Source organism: Octodon degus, unplaced genomic scaffold, assembly GCF_000260255.1.
Source record: "Octodon degus isolate 3935 unplaced genomic scaffold, OctDeg1.0 scaffold00033, whole genome shotgun sequence".
In the NCBI taxonomy this organism is placed as follows: domain Eukaryota; kingdom Metazoa; phylum Chordata; class Mammalia; order Rodentia; family Octodontidae; genus Octodon; species Octodon degus.
Genome location: NW_004524609.1, coordinates 13,546,866 through 13,557,055, shown reverse-complemented (window position 1 = coordinate 13,557,055; position 10,190 = coordinate 13,546,866).

Genomic DNA, 10,190 nt, shown 5'->3' with positions numbered 1-10,190 from the left:
CATTTCAATTCTCTCCTTTTACCCCTTTCCTTCCACTCCCTTTTTTACAGGACCAGATTCATTTATTTATTTTATAAGCTCATACAATGTTCATTATCGTACATAAACATTGAAATCCAGACCAATGGGCCAAAGAACACACTGGATTACAATATGTCTCTCTCTCTCTCTCTCTCTCTCTCTCTCTCTCTCTCTCTCTCTGGTTTTCACTTCGTAATATATATATATATAGTTTTTCAAATAAGAGAAACCATGTGTTATTTAAGCTTGTGTGTCTGAGTTACACATTTCACATTATACTGTAGTCTCAAGGTACATCCATTTTCTTATGAATGACTCAAATTTGTACTTTATTATGGCAGAATATGCCTCCGGGGTGTATAGATACCACTTTCTTATCTATCTGTCTGTGGATGAACATATAATTTAGCTATTATAAATTGGGCTGCTATAAACACGAGGATGCATACATCACCTTGGTAGGATATCTTTTACTCTTTGGGGAAGATGCCTAGAAAGGGAATAGCTGGTCAAATAGAATTTCTATTTTTAGGACTTTTTTTAAAAAAACTCTCCATACTGGTTTCCATAGTGGATTATCAGATTAGAGTCCCACTAACAAAGCAGAAGGCTCCCTTTCTCTCCACAGCCCCACCAGCATTTGGTATTGGTTGATTTCTGGATGATAGCCATTGTTTCTGAAAGGAGATGGAATCTCAGTGTTGTTTTTGGTTTTGTTTTGTTTTTCATTTATGTGTTTGGTACAAGGTCTCACTACACAGCTCAGACTCACAGTGATCTTCCTGTTTTCAGCCTCCCCAGTGCTGGGATTACAGATGCCCGCCACCATTTCTGGACTTGGTTGCTGGCTCAGCGTGCCCTGGGGGCGGGGCCAGCATGGCATGTGGGACCGGGGATCAAACCCTGGTCCCTGAGCTTGCCAAAGCAGATGCATAGTCCACTGAGCTATCTTGCTGGCCCTCAGTGTTGTTTTAACTTGCATTTTTTTCAAAAGGGCAGCAATGGTGAATACTTTTTCATGTATTTATTTGTCATCTGTATTTCTTTGTCTGAAAAGTATCTATTCATTTCAGATGTTCATTTTTAAATTGAGTCTTTCAATATGGGGGCCTAAGATTTTTGAGTTTTTTATATCCTCTAGATATTAGGGTACTTTTGTCTGAGGATTAGTTGGCAATAATTTTTCTTCATTTGTATGTTGTGTCTTCACTCTGTTAGTGTTTTCCTTTGCTGCAAGGAAGCTTTTTAATTTAATGTGATCCCATTTGTTGACTCTTGGTATTATTTCTTGTGCGACCGGGGTTTTGTTCAGAAAATCTTTGCCTACATCTATGCCTTCAAGAGTTTTACCTATTTTGTCTCCCATCAGATTAAGTGTTTCTGTTCTAATGTTAGATATTTGATTCATTTTGATTTTAGTGTAGTGTCTGGTCAGAGAGATCTGGGTCTAAGTGCAAATTTTGGCATGTGGGCAACCAATTTTCTTGGCACTGTTTGGTAAAGAGCTTGGCTTTCTTCCAGGAGAGTAATTTGGCCCCTTTGTCAAAGATAACATAGCTGACCCTGTCTAGAGTTGTTTATCTTCTATTCTGTCCCATTGATCCAAGAATCTGGTTTTCATTTGATGTTATCATGCTGGGTTTGTTTGTTTGTTTGTCTTTTTGAGACAGAGTCTTGCTATGCAGTTCAGGTTGGCTTTGAGCTCACTTTGTAGCCCAGGCTGGCCTCAAACTTGAAGCAATCCTCCTGACTCAGCTTCCTGAGTGCTGGGATTACAGGGGTATGCCACCAGGCCTGGCTTGTTTGTTGTAATCACTTAGCTTTGAAAAACAGCTTGAAGTTTAGGGTGGTAATGCCTTCTTCTTGCCTAGAATTGCTTTGGTTATTCTAGGTCTCTTCTGGTTCCATATCAATTTTAAGACTGCTTTCTCCAACTCTGAGGAATGCTATTGGTATTTTGATTAGGGCTGTATTAAATCTACATAACCATTTTGGAAGTATCTTGACAATATTAGTTCTGCCTATTCAGGAACAAGGGACATCTATTTTCTGATGTCCTCTTCAATGAGATAGGTTCTTTTGATCAGAGCCCACAGGAGTTATATTGTCATGGGTGTCAGAGGAAAGGAGGTAAGTAGAGGGGGATCCATGCAAGATGGACCAGCACAGGAGGGAGACTGGATCCTGTAGGTCATGAGGTGTCATGGAGCGCTTCAAGCAGAGGAAGGCTTAGCCAACTCTGGATTTAGAAGAAGAGGACCAGCAGTCATGTGCACAGTGGCACGGAGGAAAATGAGCCTCATACACTGAGTAAATATCTATTACCATTTACCTGAGCACCAGCCTGTGGGCTGCCTCTTAGGGAGAATGAGAAAATAGGAGGCTACTCCATGAGCCTGTTCAGGACAGAAGGTTGTGGTGGCAATGGAGATGGAAAGGTAGAAGCTCTGGTATCTCACGCATAAGATTGGTTCAGTGGCCTTATGGGTATGAGAAACAAATGACAGGAGGGATTCTGGAAAGCCAGTGTTTGAATTGCAAGAACAGGGGGTATCAGTCCCTGAAAGTGAATTCTGAGTTGGTGACAACATGGGGACAGCTAGGTATATAAATCCAAACACTCAGAGGAAAGGGGTGGGCTTTAGAGTCAAAGATGAGATTTGTTTGCATAATAAATCCGATGGAGGACCCAGCGAATCAGAAGGGCTAAGGGTAAGTTGTTGGAGGGAACCAAGGTTTAAAGGAGGAGAGTGGAAGAGGAGCAAGAGGAAGAGATTGGGATGAAATTGTGAGCAAGATGGGGCAGCTAGGAGTGGGGACGAAAGCCAAAGATGGCAAGTGTCCAGGAGGGAGTGGTGGGAGATATCACCTATGCACATGGTGGGGAGGGTGCCCGGCCTCCGGTACCCAATGGCAGGGCAGGGGAGATGCAGGCCTCCTGTCCTGGGAAGAAGAAGAGAGCATGTAGCAGGAGCTACACAGCAGGACCTCCAAGACTAGGGAAGTCACCAAGCCCCACGGCTGGAGCTACATTTGCTCAATTCTTAGGTTGTTCTTCATTATGGAACAAAAGGGTAGGATCCAATGACTACATGATCTCTTGTCTACAGTGACAGTGTGTGAACTCAGAGAACATTGAGCAGCAGGAATGGGACAGACTAGTGAGCCCAGACTCGAAACTACAGAAAACCTACTCTTTTAGTCTATTTTCTGGTGCTAAAACAAAATAGCTGAGGCTGGCTAAAATAGAAGAGAGCTTTACTTAGCTTATAGTTTTGGAGGCTGGAAATCCAAGATTGGACAGTCCCATTGGTCCAGTCTCTGGTGAGGGCCCCTTGCCTGTGTCACATTATGGCTGATGACATCATCACAGCACGTGGAATTTGGCTAGAGCACCTGCAAGAGGGAGAGATCACATGGGGACACAGGAAGCAAGAGCAGGAGTTTCCTCTTCAGTTTTCCAGTTTCCACCTGGTCCCACAGGCAATCAGATAGTGGCTGTCTGTCTTCAGGGCTGGTCTTCCCCTTTGTGTGCTGACCCAGACACCAGTTCTCTCTGGAAACACCCTCAGGGGCACACCCAGAGGTGATGGCTTACCAACTCTCAAACGCATCCCTCAATCTAGTCAAGCTGACACCCACAATTAACCATCAGTGCCATTTCACAGATAAGGTCTTTGACCTTCAGACAGACAAAAGTGATTTTTGGACTTTGGTCCAAAGAAGCAGGGACCCGACCCAGGAAACCAGCCTCCTGGACCGCTGTCCTTGTCTCCTTGTTTCCAGAGTAGCAAGAACAGCAGAAAGGGGTGGGTGTCTCCGCACCAGGCTTCCACCAGGTGGGTGCTCAAACCTTCGTGCTCGCCCCACCCGCTCACCTTCGCTCCTCCAGCTCAGGCCTGCTCCTGCAGCTCTGATTTCTGCAGCCACTTTCACTCAGCCTGGCCACCCACTCACGGAAGTGCCCAGCAGCAGCAGGAGGAGGTAGAGAAGGAAGGCTGGGAAGGAGCAGCGGGGAGATGGGCTACGCCAAGGGAGAGCACCGGGAAGAGAGCAGGCTGTGTGTCAGGTGCACGTGTCGCCTGGCTCGTCCCAGACTCCCTCGCGCTGCCCCGCCCGGCCAGCAGCTCCTACCTGCCGTGCCCAGTACCCCGACCAAACTGCATTAAGGAAGCCGGGCAGGTGCTTAGCGTCTCTAATGTGTTCCATTACAAACATTCCACAATAAGGTAATTATGTTAGAAAATAATAAACGTGTCAGTCTTTCTGGAAATATTTTTACTTCTAGCGAGGGGGAAGTGAGGCCATTGTTTTTCAAGTGCATCTCTGCTCTGTACATATTAATTAACTGTGCTTCGGCTCCACCGCCTCGCGGCATTTGTATTATTCATAAATGTCGTGGGGCTGCAGGAACTTACGTTCTCCCCTCCTCGGCTTGGAATCATTTTTTTAATTTCAGGTTCTTTTTTGACTAATTGCACTTGTGGTTTGTGCCTTCTGTACCAAGGGGCCTCTTCCCTGTTTCCCGGAGCTTTCTCTTCGGCTTCCCACTCCTTCTCCTTCTAAAGTCTCTCCGGGCCCTTGTAGGGCACAAAAAGGAGTCAGGTTTCAGCTAGGTGGGAAGGGATGCCCCTCAGAAATCCTGGGGCGCTGTGCGCTTCTACCTGGCAGGGGTCTCCAGCCTCCCTGACCCTTTACGATTCAGCCCTGTCAGGAAACTTCTCAGAATCAGTACAACCTCCCACTTTTTTTTTAAAAATCTTTTATTTAATGGGTACAAGGTCTCGCTGCACAACTCTTAGTGATCCTCCTATCTCAGCCTCCCCAGCGCTGGGATTACAGGCATACGCCACGGTGCCTGGTTTCTGTAGCCGTCTCAGCACGGGGCATGCGGTACTGGAGATTGAATCCTTCTCCTTGGGCTTGCCACGCAGGTGCCTAAGACTGCCAGGCTAGCTCCCTGGCTCCACCCCATGTCCTCTATTTCTTTACCCTGTACTTTCTGTTAAGTTTGTAGACTTCGCTATTGTTTGCACTTCAGCTTTACAGAAAAATTAACCAGAAAGTAGATAGTTCCCATGGATCCCTGTCGTCCTATCATTTGCATCTTGCATTATGGCAGTACTTCAGTAACAAAAGGTAAGCCCATGTGGACGCATTGCCATTAAATAAAGTCCCCAGTTTACGTTTGGGTTCATTTGGCTGTGCACAGTCTGTGAATTTGTACAAATATATAATGTGTGAATTCACTACTATAGGCCCATTTGAAAATCTTTCACTGCCCTAAAAATCTCCTATAGTCTCCTATTCATCTTTCTCTTCCTGCCTTTCTGTCCTGAACCTCTGGAAAGCACAGGTCTTTTTCTTGTTTCTACAGTTTTATATTTTCCAGAACATTCTATAGTAGGAACTTTGCCCCTGTAGCCTTTTTGGATTTCCTTGCATTTTTGCATTCAAGTCTTAGTTAGGGTCTGTCCCTTAACCAAGCTGGATGGTGTCTCTACATGGAATTCTTCTGGCTGTCCCTGGAAACATGTGAGCATGCACAGGATGCTGTAGGCAGGGGTAAATGGGGGGAGGGGGTCCTTCCAATTGATGGATGGGTGGGCCTGTGACCGACCAGCTCTCTGGAAACAGATGTGCCCCTAGTTGCTTATCCAGTCTCTCCAGGTCCAAGAGAGGGGTCACAGCACAGGGTGATTCTCCTTTCATATCAGTTGGTCTGAGATCTGAGGGTTTAAGCAATGGTGTTGAGTCCTCCAAGAGCCAGTTATGACAGAGAGAGGGAGTGATGACCATAGCCGAGCCTCCATGTGCAGGGGCTGCTAGGGCCATGGGATTTTCTGCATCAAAGTGGGCACACCACTGCATTCCCACCTGCACGTGCTGATGCCTAGTGGTGATACCTCTGGAAGGGGCAACCTTCTGAGCAAGCCAGGTCTCCACTCCATGACCTGGAGAACCGAGGGAAGATTGCACTAGGAGCAGCCCTCCTAGCACACAGAGCAGAGGCTGCAGCAGAAGACCTGACCTCTAGAGAATCAGGCGGCCAGGACCCATGCACGGCATCCTGCTTCCATCCTCTGCTCAAGATGATGATGAATTCTGCAGGAGTCCAGCCCCTCTGGGGACCAGGCAGGGTACTATTCTTCATCAGCCCATGTCAAGGTTCTTACTGATGTCTGACTTGTACCTATGGCAGGGAAACTACACTGGTTCATTTGTTGCTATTACCTTTGAGGTAAAAAAAAAAATAAAATGGCTTAATTGTCGTTGATGAGGGGCTAGAGGACTACAGAGCCAGTCATCCAGTGAAATGGGTGGGAACCAAGATACTCAGATTTAGTTTATGTGTGTGTGCGTGTGGCCAGCTCAGCCCACCAGGGGGCGGGGCTGGCTGGCATGTGGTGCTGGGGGATTGAACCGCGGTCCCTGTGCTTTGCTAAGCTTGTTCTAAGTAGGTGCTTTAGACCACTTAGCCATCTCACTAGCCCTTTTCCTGAACTTTTTGGACATGCTTGACATCTCGGTGGTCTTGCTATCAGGAGGTTCTTATTACATTAGTGTGTAATTGACAAAAACATAAAATATCAATACAAATTATTGAGTTCTTAGTATTGTATGTTTAGATCTTTTTTTATTTAATTTTTTATAATTTTTTATTTGTGTGTGTGTGTGTGTGTGTGGCCAGCTCAGCCCACCAGGGGGCGGGGCTGGCTGGCATGTGGTGCTGGGGGATTGAACCGCGGTCCCTGTGCTTTGCTAAGCTTGTTCTAAGTAGGTGCTTTAGACCACTTAGCCATCTCACTAGCCCTTTTCCTGAACTTTTTGGACATGCTTGACATCTCGGTGGTCTTGCTATCAGGAGGTTCTTATTACATTAGTGTGTAATTGACAAAAACATAAAATATCAATACAAATTATTGAGTTCTTAGTATTGTATGTTTAGATCTTTTTTTATTTAATTTTTTATAATTTTTTATTTGTGTGTGTGTGTGTGTGTGTGGCCAGCTCAGCCCACCAGGGGGCGGGGCTGGCTGGCATGTGGTGCTGGGGGATTGAACCGCGGTCCCTGTGCTTTGCTAAGCTTGTTCTAAGTAGGTGCTTTAGACCACTGAGCCATCTCTCCAGCCCTCCGATTTAGTGATAACAAGAATATTTGCACCAGATCTTCACAGCCAGACCCAGAAATTCAACAGTCTCTCTCTCTCTCTCTCTCTCTCTCTCTCTCTCTCTCTCTCCTTCCCTGCCTCCCTCCCTTCCCCCCAACCATGGTCAATGCTCACACCCTCTTCAGTCAACAGAGCTGGCTACAGGATTGACTCAAAAGACTGCCCCTTTGACTCAGTACAGTGATTTGAAACAGCCACTGCCCTCTGGGTTTCTAAAGCCCTTCCATGCTGGTGGTGTCTCTGTCATGTTTGTTTTCACATAAAGAATCAAGTTCCAGAAGATGGACAGATACCGCAGAGGCCAAGACTTTGGGTAAGGCACTTCTTGGCCAAGTGTCACCAGAGTTGCTCTATCAAAGGAGACATGTCGGGACATAGAGGGTCCCTCTATTCCAGGGGCACACACCGTCGCTGCTCTTCTGCTTGGCTTGGGATGTCTGGATGAGCTGCCTTCCCACCCATGGGGGCTATGGATGAGAAGTGGTGAGAATAAGCCAGGAACAGCCTCTGGCCAGCAGCTGTTGCAGCTGGGAGGGAACAGGGCCACCACAGCCTGGTGCGCAGGGCTCAGCTGCGCTGCTGAAGCTGTCTGCAGATGGTGCTCAGCCCCTGGGCCCCTGGCCAGTCCCGGCCTGACTCCCCCAGGCTTCCTGGCTCCTCTACAGGAAGCTCACAAAGGAAGTGTGGATGAGAGAGGGAAGCAGAAATGCAAGCTGCCTGTGGTGGCCTCCTGCAGTGTCCCCACCACCGCCATCACCACCAGATGAAAGTGAAGTTAAGGCCTTTGCTGTTCACTTGGCCCTCCAGGCACCTTCAGCTGTAGTCCGAGTGTCTTGTCCTTCCTGGCACTTGTGACCACCATGGTGGAGGTGGTGCTTGTGTCTGCTCTTCTCTCCATGCCTGCTGGGCTGCTCACCTAGTGGCCCCGTGGAAGGAGACTCACAATAATAGGAGACAGCTCACCGGGAGGTAGGCAGGACCCTTGCAGAGTGAGGGGCCAATGTGGCCACTGTGGATCCTGACCTTTGTCTCACACGGCAGAATCTTGGCCACAGACCCAACCCCGCGCCTCACAGACTGGATTTCAAGCAATTTGGATGTCTCTGCTTCGGTTTAAAAGTCTGCAAAGCAAGGGCAACCAGCCAGCCCATAAAGTTGCTGCAAAGATAAAATAGGGCTCTGAGAAGTCTCTGGGCAGGAGCTTGGTGAATTGTGGGGGCTCACATCCTGCTGCCCCTCACACCCTGTCTGAAAGAGCCTTTTGTCTTCATCTTAGCCAGCTACTCCTTTCCTCCCTGCCTGCCACACGTCCTTCTTTTCCTGCCTCTCCTTGCTCGCAGCGTCGCCTTCTTATCACGGAGCCTTCGTATTTATTTCTCATATATTTCACCGAGCAGTCGGGGTTCGCAGCTATTTTCCATTTTCATCCAATAAATATTTATCACATGGCTACTCTGCAGCGGCTGTGTGCTGGGCTAGGCACCGGGGCGACACCCAGGAGAAAGACAGGCAGGTTTCTTGCTCCTGTCAAAACGACACTCTGGTGAGGAAGGTTGCTGTTGAACAAGTTATCACAGAGAGCAAAAGTTAGCATCATTCAGCCTGAGGCCAGTCAGCGTGATCTGGAAAGGCTTCCCGGAGCGGGCAGCATGGTCCGGGCACCCGGAAGCCTGCAAAGCTCTTGTAGCCACACATGCTGCCTTTTGGCTGACAGGCACAAGCTTCACCGCCGCCATCGCCAGACCCCTCCCCCTCACTTTTGTTTCTCTTTCAAAATAAATTTATACATCGCTTTGTAGCCTCAAGTATTTCTGGCACTTCTGCATAATTCCATGAAGTACCAAAGATGATAAAAAAAAAAAAAATGAAGGTCACAGGAAATAGACAAATCCCAGTGGGGAGGCAGGAAGCCGGAGCCTCTAGGAATGGTGTGCTAGCTAAAATGGAAGCACGAGTCCAAGTCTGTGTGTCCACGCAGCCAGTATCAAGGCAAACATGACCATTTAGAAAATTCTCATTGTCCTTCATAACTCATTTTCCAAGGAAATAAAGCTTTCGTGAGAGGGATCTTCCAAGGCAGATGTTGACTAAATCATGAGGGACACCACTGATCTATCCTCTCTGCAGTCAACCCAGGGACAGGAGTTGTGTGGAAGATTCTTTTTCTTCTTCTTCTTCTTCTTCTTCTTCTTTTTTTTTTTGAATATTTTATTTTATTTTATTTTATTTTCAAAGTTTTATTGATAAACATATAGCAATGAGACAGTTTCAAATCAAATCGAAAGTACAGTTTCAACAAATAATACACTGCATATATGGAAGATTCTTAAAGAGTCTCTAACTACAGGCATAGGAGCGACTCAGCCAGACAACTCCAGGGCCTAAGAATGACCTGATCTAATCTAGGGACAAAGGCCAGAGTGTTTGGGCCAGTGGCCTTTGGCCTGACTGGTGCCAGAGTCACCCATACCCAGACACTGGGCCCCTCTCCTGGGGCCACGATGCAGTGGTCTCCTAGGATTTTAGCATATGCCTGTTTTGTACACATTTCTGACTCACAGCTCATGCTGAGAAATAGTGGTTCCCACCAGGGACTCTTGAATTGTTCTGCAAAGCGCCATACACCTGCAAGAAGCCCTGTACATGTTTGCTCAGTCCCTGACCCCTCCATCTTGCTGCAAGAAGGCTTAGGGGTATTCTGGTGCAGACACACGGCATTTAGAAAGAATTACAGCATTTGTTGAATCTCTGGTTCTTCCTTTGAGCCTATCGCCCAATCCAGGCAGCCCCTAAGAGAGGAGGATGTACCAAGAAGGTATCAACTGCGAGGAAGAAGTCAGCTCCATTCCCAGTGCAGGAGACAGGGAAGACCTGGTAGACCAGGTCAAGCACTTTTTCCTTAAGCCACTGAAGCCAATGTCTTATTAGATGGGATTTTTCTCCAGAGCTAGAGCCCCAGATCTTCAGACTATAGCAGGAAGAGGTCAGTTTCCATGC